At 46.1% G+C, this 14,530-nt stretch overlaps 1 protein-coding gene across 2 annotated transcripts in view; it reads right to left on the bottom strand.

The window, feature by feature from the left end:
- Positions 1 to 10,529, bottom strand: part of TP73 (tumor protein p73) — a 93,234-nt gene extending 82,705 nt beyond the window's left edge. The window contains exon 1 of one of the 2 annotated variants that reach the window (XM_037880911.2): positions 10,445 to 10,529. The gene's annotated coding sequence lies outside the window, so the exon portion shown is untranslated. Of the gene's footprint in view, positions 1 to 2,671; positions 2,779 to 10,444 lie in introns of those variants that run through there. The other variant, XM_043531547.1, reaches the window with a different exon arrangement.
- Positions 10,530 to 14,530: the final 4,001 nt, after the last annotated feature.

The raw sequence follows: 14,530 nt of genomic DNA, 5'->3' as shown, positions 1-14,530 counted from the left end.
TTTCATTCAAAATGGAGGCTTCCACATCAGAACCCCCTTCTCAGACTAACCCCACCCCTGCAGCTGCTGCTGCTTTCCTCTAACGCTAGTCAATGCCTTATAGGAAATTCCCAGAGTCGAGAAGATTAGAAATAGCTGGGGCAAAAGCAAATCTTGCTTTAGGGTGTCTCAATTCAACATGGTCCCCTGACTGGTAAATATCCAGGGCTGCCCTTCTCACAAGGAGGTACTGGACTTTTGGACTTTAAAGTTTGTGGAAAGACTTTGGTTTGTTCCAACTGGCTTGATTTGTTCTGTGGATTTATCATCCATGTGAATTGCCTGCACAAATGGTTTCTAAAGAAGTCCTTTAGAAACACTCAGTCTCCTTGAAGAACCCCCTCTGGTGTAACTTTGGTTGTATTGTACATTCCAAGTAAATCTGATTAATATTTTCCGCCGAAATGACCTCTCATATGCTAGCGTAGCCCGAAGAATGTGAATCAACAACATGCCCCAGGAGTCACTGATGTCTTTGGAGGAGAAAGAAGTGGTACCTCAGGAAAATACAACAGCTGAACCTGCAAAGCCACAACCATGATTAATTCAAATTTTAAAACAGGTTTTACTTAGAGGATGACTTCAACCAATGGAAACCAGGCAGTTCTGAGCGAGGGCTGATACCCGGTGCTCACTTCCCTCTGCCTGCATGATGGAGTGGCAGTCTTCATTTTCGGCACCTTATTGTTAGCAGAACCTTTGTGTTGCACCCCACAGCATAATCGCTGAGCATCTTTTTGTAGTTGCTATTGTCAAAAATTTTCAATTCCTTTGTTTAACAATGTACAGAACATAAAGGATAATGTTCTCTCCTGTTGGTATGATTTTGGCTCTATGTCTGGTTCAGATCTAATACCATAGCAATGGAGTTATTCTGGCATCTATTTACATTACAATGCGACCCAAGGGCCAGGCCACAGTAGGTGTCTCTCAGAGATATTTGAGGTAATGTTCTAACTCCTCCATTACCCTTCTGTGCAAAGGGAACCTTCCCTTTTACCACCACATATATCCTTGTTCCATACAGACTTGCTTTTTATATGTGATGAGAAAACTCCATTGCTACCAGCTTTCTAAAATGGCATGCTACTGAGACCTCACAGAGCCTTGGCTCTCCACTGCCCTGCTCCGTCGTTTGTAACAGTGCCAGGCAAGTGCACAATGAATACGAAACGCTACCATTCTGATCCGCTGATGTTCTACACCCGCTGTGCACTGGTGTAAACGACTTTGCAAGGTGCAAGGCCACAGAGGAGGTACATTCAATCCCCATTACCCAACAGCCTTCAGGCATGCCCTGAGAGGAAAAGGCCCATGCACAAACAGGCCGTACGCCCTAGGTATATCAGCACCACGGAGGCAACTAGTAAGAGATAATTGGGCAGCCACGTTTCCGAAAAGGGAGTGCTGTCTGTCTAGTGGTTAGAACAGAGGATTGGGGTCAGGACTCCAGGGTTCTATTTCCAGCTCTCCCACTGACCTGCTGTGTGGCCTTGATGTCATGTGAATCTCTTTGTATGTCCCTCTTCCCATCTGTAAATGGGAGCAATGATGCTCACCCGAACCAGGGGTGGTTGAGAGAATGAATTAACGTTGGCAAAGTGCTTTGAGATCCCCAGGTGATAATTCATGACTATTATAATTAATCATATGCTATTCAATTCATATCTGGAACATGGAGCTTGTATGAATTTACAAGAGATACTAAGCTTCGCCAAAGCACACTTGAGTTTCAAATTCTCTGTTAGCGCCCATGAGGACACAAGCAATTTGCCTGTCAGTGTGCCTTGCTACCATGAACTGCAGGGCCTTTTTCATGTTTTTTCTAGATGTCTCCTCAGCCCGAGGTAATGCTGTTCCTTGGCTTGCTGTTCTCAGGTTTTACACATGCATGGCCACCTCCTAAGACAGGCACGATATGTACTGTACCTTACGGATCCTGTGCTGTGTCCAGTTTATAACAATTGTCAAACAGGTCAGACAATACAGTATCATAAGGGAGTAGATGATGTTCCCTCTTTCAGGCACTGAGCACTGGCTAACCCATGGTGCCTCCTACAGAGGAGAAATTATTCCTCTTGTGATGGGAGAACAGAAGAAATTAAAGTAGCCCCAATTATTCAGAAGACAGCCACCATGGTGATGAATCCACAACAAGATTAGATAGGTGAAATGGGAAGATGGACTGGTACATAGAGAAGCAGAAAGAGAAGGAATCTCCGGGTGTTTTGTGATGGGAGGGCAGACTAAATTAACGTAACTCCCCTTCCTTAAATCGAGCAGCTCAAGTCCACCTCTGAGTATAAATGTGACTCCACTGAAGTCTGCTATCGTAGCTCAGGCATGACACAACTTCCCTCTGTCACCATGCAGGTGACATGGCACCGGGAATCTATCTATGCATAGCACAGACTTTTTACCTGAGGCTTTGTTGCTATTTTTCTCCACCAGTGCTATCACTTTGGATCAAAAACGCATTTTGATTGGGTCAAAGTATCCAAGATGTTTAATGTCATATAACTAGGGAGCAAAGCACCCACAAATCATCCTCCAGATGCCATACTGAGAAATCCAGAGAGAGACTGTGCTAAATAAATCACACACACACACACACACACCCAAGGCCCCCTACCTGCTCTGTAGCCCTGAGAGTTTTGAGTCCCCCCGGAGGTCTCCAGCAGACAGGGGCGGCCTGGTATTGTGGATCTACGTTATTTGCTGCACTACGAGCAAGTAGCGTCCCGGTCGCCTAGGCGATGACATTGGAGCTGTTGAAAGCTATGTGAAAAGTGTGGCAAGGGCTTGCGCTCTCCTTCCTGGAACACCAGGGAGTTACAAGGGGGTGGGGAACGCTCAGCCAACTGTGCCTGGGAATTAAGATGGTCACTGAAGCTAAGCAAGGTTGGCTCATCTAGGGTTCCAGAAATGCCCAGCCATTCAATACCATTGAACAGCAGAGTGCACTGCCCTCATGGTAAATATACGCATGAAAGGAGAGTCTCTGTTTTATTAGCGTTTAATCAAATACTGTAAGAATGAGGCTGTTATCACAATGTGATACGCTCACGCTCAGAAGCCGAGGAGTTTTTTCTCTCTCTCTTCAGACAGTTGTTGAACAATATAATTTATCACAGGCACATGGACTCTGGTGACACCAGAATGTGGGTGGGAAAAACTGACCTGCCAAGCTGTGCCTAGAGCCGTCGCCAGTAAAGACCACTCTGTTTCTGATTGAAAACAATAGGCAATGTCCGTCTGGAAAGCCCTGCAGAACCTCCAACTAAGACGCTAATTATCTTCGCATTACGAAATTGTTGAATAACTTCTTACTGTCTCTTGTCCCTGAGTAATCAGTCTTGCTGATGTTTATGTGCTTAACCCCATTCAAACACTTGAAAAAGGAAGCTGAAGTGTATTCATTATTTTAAAAACATCATTTGAACTTGTTTGTTTATCCCCACTCAGTGTCTAACAATAACCAAAAGTCTGTACCTAGGCATCCCCAAAGCACACTTAATGGGGCAGACTTCTGTCTGTTGTTAGAATATTCACATCTTTTATTCCCACATATACATTCATGTGATTTATTCATTATAGGTTGACATTTAGAAGGGTCTGAACACATTAGTGTTGACATGTTCATATTGCCTGAGATGACTATAAAATCCTTGCATTTATTTTCACAGGTGAAAAACATGCTTCATTTTCAAAGGCCCCACTCGGCTGAAATAGGTTATGAGAGTAATGCCTTTTGATGGAATATATTTGCACATATTCTTAACCTCGCGTGAAATTTGTTTATATTGTGCTTTCTATGTAGATTGCAAGCTCCTCTGGGCAAGGACTGTCTCTTTGGATAGATGTTTGTACAGCGCTTAGCACAATGTGGCCCTGGTCTAAGATTGCGGCCCTTGGCACTACTGTGATAGGTGTTATTTTCAGAGTGCCCATTTGGTGCTGCAGGCAGAGGAATCTCTTTAATACCCCCTGTGCTGGCCACACATATGAAGGCAGCAGCTTAATACGCTGCTCTCTCTCAGTGGCTGGCTGTACAGCTTGGCCTACATAAGCAATAACGTGATTTCAGTTTCAGAGTCTGAGCGGTTTGTGTGAACAGTGCAGAACTGCACTGGGGAAGCTGATGTCCCTGCCCCAAGGAGCTGACACTCCACAGTCCAGCCCGCGTGGGAGCAGTTCAAACCCAGTGGGAGCAGTTCAGACCCACAAGCACACCGGGGGCTGAGCAAAGGCCTCACGGGGGTCTCTGCTGGGTGGAGTGAGCTCTGGGGAGGGATGTGATTGAGGCACAGGAAGTCACATGACACATGGGAAGAGGGAGAGACTGTTTCAGGCAGGGGCTGGTGAGGAGGCATGGAAGGCAGTGTCTAGGTGACGGGGAGAGGGGAATGCAAAGGGGTGGCCAGGAAGTATGCTTGGGCTGCACGAGGGGTGAGCTGGCAAAGATGCAGGGGGGAATGCGTCTGGACTGGGCCTGGCCGGGGAGGAGAGGTCCACCCTGGATGCCAGAGGTGCAGAGAGGGCAGGGCAGGGAGCTGGAGGTCACACCAGTGCAGCCAGGGCAGGGGCTGGCAGGAGAACCTCCCGCTCATATCAGCCCTGCCTGGGGGGAACGCTCTCTGATTGGCGGCTCTTCCCCAGGAGGTAGTGCAGTGGCCTCTAGATATTGGCTCTAGATTGTGATCGACAGCCAGGCTAGAAGCTGTTCTAACTTCAGAGCAATATAAATACTTCCTTCCAAGAGACTCAGAATGAATGGTACTTTTAACTACACTGGGGCAAAGAAAGAAAGAAGCCAATGGGAATTTGTTTTTATGTAAGAGTCAGGCTCTAAAAAAGACTTCATGTATCACCTCACTAATTCAGAATAACAATCTAACTGAGATCTTGAGTGACCCAGAAAGAAAGATACACAGGACACTATCTTGCACTATTTGAAGTCAGTGGGCATAGGATCAGGCCAATAAGGCAGGTACAGTTTCAACCTGAATTATCCATTAAATATTTCTTTGAAAGACAGTGGATCAAATTCATCCCTGGTGCTGACCCCAGGGATGTTACAAACAGTGTGCAAATTAAACTGCTACAAAACAAGGATCCAATTTAATTACCTGTTAAACTGAAATTAAGCATGATTTACACCTTTAACACTGATCTTAACACAAAGTAGCCAGTCTTCCCTTACTTTATTTAAACTCAAATCCACTTTCCATTTTTCTCAGAATCTTATGAATGTTCCTTTTTATCCAATTTTTGTTTACCAATATATTTCATTTTTAATTTGCAGTCTCACTATAAAAGCAGAGGGAAACTTTCACAAGTTGATGCCTCTTCTCTCATTACTGCCAATAATTAGTCAGGAAGAGGCTGCTCATGATCAGAAATTAAGAATCAGAAAGCAAGTTGGAACATGCTTTCTTAAAATATATCGATATATATAGGGGACTCTTCTAATTATGAGACAGTTTTGTTGACATTTGTGGACCGTAGGGAATGAGGAATGTGAAACGAGGAATGAGAAAATTGGTGTCTAATCATGGTGTTGCATATCACATCTTATTAAATAGTGTGCTGATTGCTTATCCTATTTGCATAATAATTATTAGTTTAATCTCTGTTCCTTATCATTATTTGATTATCAGACTTCACACATAAACTGTTGCTAAAAGCAATATACGTTCAATAGCTGTCTATCTCCCATTTCTTTATTATTCAGATAATTGTATTTTATATACCAGATGGAAGTTTGTTTAGATAATGATATTCTCTTTTGGATGTTGAGGTTAAGTGGAAAGGAAGAACAGTTTTGCGGTTAAGACACTGTTCTGTTCCAAGCTCTGCCCCGACTTTCTGCTGACCTGGATCAAGTCTCTTCTGGCTGGATCTTTAAAGGTATTTAGATACCTAAAGATGCCTTTCAAAATGTGGCCCTAGGAGCTTTTGAAAATCCCAATAGGTGCCTATCTGCATCTTTTGGTGCCTAAATACCTTTAAAAATCTGGCCCTTAGGGTCCTAAATCAGTGGAATCTAGGCCCTTGAGACATTTAAATTTGACACTAGGAAGTTTTACCTCTAACTATACTGGTATAATTAAAGACCTACAACCCTCTAGCGTGGATGTCATTATATCATTATAAAGATGCTTTATACTGGTATTGCTATTCTCACACTGGCATAAGGCACCTTCATATCGGTATAATGGCATCCACACTAGGGATTGTACCACTTTTATTATTTTGGTCAAGAGTCACATGCTAACCCATGTGTAAACCTGGCCTAAGGAGAGTTTGGTTTTGAGGAGGTTGAGGTAGGGATAGTCTCTGCTGGGCCAACATCACAGGTGACGGAAACACTAGCTGTAACTCTAAATGTAAGAACAGCTTCCTGATTACATAGAGAGGTTCCCCCAGAGAGGGTCTCCCAGCGGAGCCCACTGCAGCCAGAAACAGCAGGCGGGAAATTAATCACCCTACAACTGGCAAAGGTAATAAAGTGAATTGAATCTCCAGATGGCACTTGGCACAAAACATGTTGTTCTCAGATGCTGAGAATACGTTCAGATTGCAAAGGGGGAAAACACCCCAGACAAGGCGGAGAAACTTCTAAGTCATTATCCATTCTGTGGATACTGTGCATGCATCATGCTCTGAATTGACTGTAGTCGTCTTAGCAGCAATGAACTTCTAATTTATGCCCAGGTGCAAATAACAATGACATTGGAGTGGTTATTATTCTGGCTCCATCTAACCTAGGGGCAGAATATTCATTTAAGAAAGATATTTTCCCTAGGGACAGCAGTTATTAACAATTTGCCTTTCTATAGCACCTTTCACCTAAGGATCTCAAAGCATTTTACAAACATTAATTAAGACTCTCAAGCACTCATTATACCCATTCTACATATGGGTAAATTAACACACAGGTAAGTCTGGTGACTGGCCCAATATCAGCATATCAAGATCAAGATCGATAACAGAAACCAGGAATCCTGCTCTGACCACTAGGAATTAGGGAAGTATTATACAGTATTAGCCTCTGCTTGGATGGAAAGGTTTATGTGTCAGCTATGGAATATAAGGCCAAGTGAATATTATATTAGGCCTGCCCCATTGGCTTTCTAGAGTTTTCACCTAGTCTTTCCTTCTGGTTTGTCCTTGTTCTTGGTTTAGAACCAATCCCATTCACCAGCTGCTTTGGGGACTAAGTCTGCAGTAGAATGGACTAGCAACATTAGACTGCCTGTAAGATACCCTTCTTTTCCTCCTTCGTTTGAACCTAAATGAGGACATTGTATATTCAATCCTTCCAGGGAGAGAAAATCTATGAAGATGGATAATCTGTCTCCTCTAGAGCTCTTACTGAAACCCTGAATTTACTGTTCTGCTCTGTGATCTTTTACGAAAACAACAAAGTAAAAACAAAGAACTAAACACTCCTATCAAATACATCTTAAAATGCTTCCCTGTCCCCCCCAAACTCTATTTGAAATAATTTCTGCAAACAAATTGTTGAATTGGAATAATGCCATTTCAGTTCATTTTTTGTTTGTAAAAAACCCCCAAAATATAAATAGGTTTGTAAGGATTAGATTTTTATCTGTGAATGTCAGTAAATGTTTATTTCACCATACACACAAACCAAAATATTTCCATGTATAATAATCAGATTTTACAGCTAGGCAAAATAAGAAAAATTCTGCTTGAGAACTTATTAGAGTTTGATTTAAGGATATTTATTTTATATTTTGACATGTGAAGTTGACAATTTGTGTTTTAATGCTTATCAATATTTAACTTTTTGAATCGCAGTGTCTACTGTAATTAGATAATTGTTTAATCCCTTATTATCTGAATCCCCGCTCCAGAATCTCCTGCAACTATGAAAATTTAAATCAACAAACATTGAAAAAATGCTTACACCCTTAATTTTCCACTGCTGTGAAAATTTAAATAAATAAAAAATGTAAAAAGCTTAAAAATAAACATTTATATTAGCCATCAAAATTATATTAAAAATCAAATTCTGCCAAGCCAAAATATAAACATTATTTGTGATAAGGAAAAGACATACACCTATCCCGTGAGGAGGAGAAGCAGAAGTTCCCACCTTTGACTGACCAAGGATACTCAAATAAAATCAAGTAACATCTCAGAGTTAGGAAAAGGTATAGCAGTGTTTCTAAGTGATGCAACCGCTGGTGGATCTCTCCATTGCAAAATAAAATTAAAACCTAGGCAGCACTAACCTAACCTTTGTCAGCTCTCATGTTCTGCTAATTCTCCAGAGAACACTTCTCTACCTTTGTTTTAAAAGTTCTGTTAAATTTTGTAGCTTGGCTTCCTCACCTGTGTAATGTTCCTAGTTGATTATACTGGCATCCATGGTAACAACCATAGTAACAGAATACAGTTCACTCCTGCAGGGTCACTAACGGGCTCTCTCAGGATTAAAGTGATTGGATCTGGAACACACACTGTGGACTACATTCTTCTCTCAGTTACAGTGGGGTACATCTAGTGTAACTCCAGTTAAGTCAGTGGGTTAAATTCTGCCTGGAGTTACACCAGTATAAATCAGAAGAAACTCCATGGTAGTCAGTTGGCCAGGCCAAATTTTGCTGTCTTTTATACTGGTGTAAATTCTGCTTAATTTGATTTTCTTCAGTCTACTGGATTTATTTTATTTGACTTCAGTAGGGTAAAGTACTATGCTCAGATACTGCGGTGATGATGGCCATCAAAATATCTAGGTAGATAAGGATACTCCAAATTTACACCTGAGTGACTGAGAGCAGAATTTGGGCTAGTAGTGTTACAAGTCTGTCCTGCTTTGTCCAGAACATCTTTTTGGGCAAGGAGCATTATTTTCCTTATTTCACAAAACGTTCTTTCCCACCCACCCCCTTCAAACAGATCCTTTATATAAAATGTGTCTGCTAGAAATCAGCCACTTTGAAAGCTTGCAACATAATTATAGGTTTACACCCCAGGAGATTCTGATGTGTAAATCCTCATCCCACAACAGATTCAAGACACCACCATCACCTTGGCTCTGATCTTGGGGACTGCCATTTTGAGACCAGCTGTTGGGGGAAGCCATGAGGGATGGATGCTTCCACCCTCCCCACTGCTCCCTGTACCCCTTCAATGAGAGTGATATCTTCACAATGACCCCAGGCCAAAAGAACCTAGGATCCCAGGCCACTCTCAGACAGGGTTCTCACACAGCATATACACCTAGAAACAGGGCCTGCTTCTCCTCTTGCTTTCACCAGTTTTACACTGCCATATATCTCCACTGACTTCAATGAAGTTATTCCAGGCTGAGGGCGACTCAACGTCAGAGTTACTGATTTCATAGTCAACAATTTCCAAAACATCATCTTGCAAACAACAGTCCTGGGGAAGTTGGTGCAAACATCCGACCGTTCAATCTCTTATTTCACCCTTTCCAGTTTGAGAGACAGTTTGACTGAAACAAACAACGCTCAGATCAGTGACCAGAGGCTCCTACATGTCAGACATCAGCTCTCAATGCCTGGGAGAACAAGTTCAGAGTAGCAGCCGTGTTAGTCTGAATTCGCAAAAAGAAAAGGAGGACTTGTGGCACCTTAGAGACTAACAAATGTATTTGAGCATAAGCTATCCTGAGCTACGCTGTAGCTTATGCTCAAATAAATCTGTTCGTCTCTAAGGTGCCACAAGTCCTCCTTTTCTTTTGGGGAGAACAAGGAATCACTCTACATATGTCTGGATTGTCTGCATTTGTCTTACTCATTGGTTTGGAAACCTTTGTGTATAAATAGATGCAGACCCGGACACTTTCTGTGATTGATGTTCCATTTTTCTTGAGCGACCCTCTCTGAGCTGGCCCGGCAAACGACAGGCGAGATGAAAAGCTGGGGCGGAGATCAGCCGGAATATTGCTGTACTGAGGATGAAGTTTGAAGAACCAACCAGGCAATGCCCGGGGGGAGTGGAGGGAGAGCTGGTTAACCCAGCAGGGAAAAGAGCTTTTCACTCGTATCCTGGGTGTTTCCCCCCGAATTCCCCCTCCCGGGGGTGTTTCCCGTGGTCCCAGGATCCCGGGCTGGGGGGCCCTGGCGCAGCCGGGCAATGCAGAGGGACTGGCTCTGCGGGGAGGGTACTGGAGGGAGGACGGGACGCGAAGGGGGAGAGCAGAGCCCTGACTTTCCCTCCGCTGAGCGCCGGGCGCCGCGAAGCCCCACTCAGCCCGAGGGCCGGGCACGCCCGGCGCTGCCGGGGGAGCTCTGCCCGCCCCCGGCTCCTCGGGCAGCGCCCCGCCATCCCTCCCCGGCCTGGCAGGGCGCTCGGGCTGCCCTGGCTCGGCCCCGCAGCCGGGCCCACGTGCAGGGGGCCGCCCTACCTGGCTGCGGCGGCGGCGGCGGTCCGTGCGCTTGGATGGCATCGGTGCACTGGCAGGGCAGGAGCCAGGCTGCACGGGACCCCTCGCCGCCCTCTCCCCGGGCTGGGGTTCGAGTCACCGCCTCCTCCGCCGCCGCCAGAGCCCAGCCACCCTGCGGGCTCCCCGGGGCCGGGCCCGGGGCTCCTTAACCCCTTCCTGCCCGCGCGGCAGCCGGGGCACGGGAGGCGGCTGGCTTGCAGCGTAGCCGCCTTTCCGCGCTGAGCAGGCGGGAAGGGCCGGGGGCAGGGGGGAGGAGGAGGGAAGGGATGAGCTGGGCCAAGACAGGGGCTGGGGCAGCTCCTGGGCAAGGCCAGGGGAAGGAAGGCAGCGGCCCTGCGAGGTGGTTCCCAGCCGGGTCCAGGCGGGGCCCCTCTGGTGGAGCCCAGGCGCCCCTGGGTTCCAGCACACACCCAGCCCCCACCTGTGTGTGTGTGTGTGGGGGGGGAAGGGGTCTGTACAGAGAGATCATTAAAGAGAAAAATGCCAGGACAGGTATCCTCTCTGCCTACCCACACACACGTCTGTCACCCCTTCCCTGTGTCCCCTGAAACTGAAGCCGCACCATTGTCTGCCAGGCTGCGCATCCCCGAGCTCGTCACTTTTCCTCAAGGCTACGATTTATATATTCACCGCCACTCTGACCCCCAGCTCTCCGACACTAAAATGTCCCTTTAAAGAGGATCCAGGCGCAACCCCCCGCCCCCCACCCTCCACCTCCGACCCCAACTCATATACTTTTGAAAGGACAAGACGAGAGAGGGAATTTGAGGATGATCTTTAAAGAGAGCTTTCAGATATTTCTGATCTTTTCCCAGGAAGGATTTTATTTTAAACATCTCCCTGGGATTTTTAAACGCAACACTGGAATTGAGGTTCACAAACAATTGAGAATATATAATTCAAGCAATTAGAAATACTGCAAATCAGTCACACGCAGACCGAACAACAGGCGCGTACTAGGATTTACACCTTCCGAAATGCAATAACATGGAAATAAATGATCATTCCAAGGAAGCATCACGGTTTTCCTGCAAGATACGCATTCATATTTTCTCCTGGTATGTGTATGTGACCGTTAAGTCGTTTTTTAATTAATTTTTTATTTTATAAACCTATTTCCAGGAAATCAAATGGAGAAAATATGTCAGGTACTGGCACACAATTCTGGTATCAAATTAACGCCACCCAGGAGCGTACAGGGCAGACACTGCAAATAAACAGAACTGGAGAAACGGAGAGAATAAAACCCATTGCTACAGAAATTAAAACAAATAGCAAATTAAAAGCAGGAGAGAATTATTAATACATATTTTGTCTCTGAAACAATGGCCCCATCCATCTGCTAGGAGAGGAATCCGTTTGCTTTTAATCCGACATTGTTAAACTGCAGATTCAATTTGCAGATTCAAAATATTCTTGCTGCAAAGGTAGGCGATGCTATTCCTTATTTTAATGCCAGAGATGGCTCTGTAGAGCCATCATTGTGGCACAGTCGGGTCCTTGACAATAATCATGAACAACAATAATAATTAATAAGGAGCCTAGCCTGCAGTCTTTATTTCGGCAAAACTCCCCAGGATGGAGCCCTTGAAACGTCCACTTGCGTATACAAGTTTTGCTGACAGGGCTTTTTATAGCATAAAGCCAGCAGAAATACTTTGTCCTATCCGCTTTACATGCGATTTAAACACCTGCGGCAGGGTTTGGTCAGATGGTAGTGGTATAAAGTAAATACAAAAACAATTAACAATTGTTAATTAAATTTCACTGAATGATTTCCCATCACCGAAAGTATTTTTAAATAACATGGTATCATAAGAAACATGATTATTTTTATTTTGTAAATTCATAAGCAGAAAATCATTGCATTCTTTTAACTGTGACCGCAATTATTGTTTGGTCCCAGTACCTTATTTAGTAATTGTAAAGAGATTTTGGTTAAAAAAAAAATTCGGAAAGGTTTAGTGATGCATTCGTTGAAAAACGGATGTGACTGTAAATAACAATGTATGTATTGGTGGATGCTTCCAATCGGATTGTAAACAAAACAAAGCAGTGAGGTGCCAAGAAAAAACCATCAGGGCTGAACTGTAACATTAACTATTTCATAATTTATTTCTTACAGATAAAAAGGGTGAGAAGAAAATTATTTAAAATATGATATTTAAAATATTTCAGGAAGGCAGGAAGAGACAAGGGTTCGGGATTATTGGATTGCCGGAGGGAGGGAAAATTGAAGGGTAACATTGGCAAAATTAACCGAAAGTTAATGGGAACAAATTAAAAGCTTTAGAACCAGAACCAAATTGTGAGATTTCTGTGCCTTGCTTGTATGTATTTTGTAAGCACATGTGTAAATAACTAATGCCAAAGGATTCCCAGGCGTAAATTCACAGGGAGGAGTTGGTTTCAGCCTGCGAAGGTACAGACGGCTGGGCTGGCAGCAGACAGACGTTATCCCGCATGTACAGGATAAAAGTAACGAGCCTGCTCTGTGACTGCAGGAGGCCCCTGCCAATGGATTAACAGCTGCGTGACTAGATTAACGCTAAAAGAACAGGGGGACTTGTGGCACTTTAGAAACTAACCCATTTATTTGAGTAGAAGCTTTCGTGAGCTACAGCTCACTTCATCGGTCTGCGAGGCATTTTCCCGGCGTTATTCTGCACCAGCCGCGTCCCGGGGTGATGCGGGGAGGGTGCCCAGGAGACACCCGGCTCTGCAGAGCTCCCCAGCTCCCCTCCGCCCCCGAGACACCGAATCCCCGGCCCCTCGCCAGCGCCGGGGGCTCGATAATCGTTCCGGTGCGGCCTCGTACAGACAGGGGCACTGACAGTCCCTGTGCGTCCCGAAACACAGCCCGCAGCAATCTGTCTGCCTCCAGCCCCGGCCTGTCCTCGATTGTCTGTCTGTCTGTCCCACACACGGCCCGTCTGTGTGTCCCACACATGCCCCATCTGTCTGTCTGTCCCACACACGCCCCGTCTGTCTGTCTGCCCCCCACACATACCCCGTCTGTCTGTCCCCCACACATACCCCGTCTGTCTATCTGTCCCACACATGCCCCGTCTGTCTGTCTGTCCCACACACGCCCCGTCTGTCTGTCTGCCCCCCACACATACCCCGTCTGTCTATCTGTCCCCCACACACCCCCTTTGTCTCTCTGTCCCACACATACCCGCTCTGTCTGTCCCATAGATATCCCGTCTGTCTGTCTGTCCCACGCACGCCCCGTCTGTCTGCCCCCCACACATACCCCGTCTGTCTGTCCCCCACACACCCCCTTTGTCTCTCTGTCCCACACCTACCCCCTCTGTCTGTCCCATAGATACCCCGTCTGTCTGTCTGTCTCTCTGTGCCACCCCCCCCCTTTGTCTCTCTGTCCCACACATACCCCGTCTGTCTGTCTGTCCCATAGATATCCCGTCTGTCTGTCTGTCCCACGCATGCCCCGTCTGTCTGTCTCTCTGTCCCACACACGCCCCGTCTGTCTGTCTGTCTGTTCCCCACACACCCCCTCTGTCTGCTGTCTGTCTGTCCCACACATACCCCGTCTGTCTGTCTGTCCCATAGATACCCCGTCTGTCTGTCTGTCTCTCTGTGCCACCCCCCCCCTTTGTCTCTCTGTCCCACACATACCCCGTCTGTCTGTCTGTCCCATAGATATCCCGTCTGTCTGTCTGTCCCACGCATGCCCCGTCTGTCTGTCTCTCTGTCCCACACACGCCCCGTCTGTCTGTCTGTCTGTTCCCCACACACTCCCTCTGTCTGCTGTCTGTCTGTCCCACACATACCCCGTCTGTCTGTCTGGTCTACACAATGCCTCGCCCCCGCTGTCTGTCTGTCTGGTACCCCTGGGTCTGTCTTTCCGTCTGCCCCACGCACGCCCCTGTCTGTCTGTCCCACAGATGCACCTGTCTGTCTGTCTGTCTGTCTGTCGCACTCCGGAGCGGTACCTGCTCCCCCCACCCCGGACTACAACTCCCAGGCTGCCCCGGGGCGGGCCTGGCCCCGATCAGCCGCCCGGGTTCCCGGCACCCTCCTGCC

This window comes from Chelonia mydas, chromosome 18, assembly GCF_015237465.2.
Source record: "Chelonia mydas isolate rCheMyd1 chromosome 18, rCheMyd1.pri.v2, whole genome shotgun sequence".
NCBI lineage: Eukaryota > Metazoa > Chordata > Testudines > Cheloniidae > Chelonia > Chelonia mydas.
This window is presented reverse-complemented; position numbering and strand designations above follow the sequence as displayed.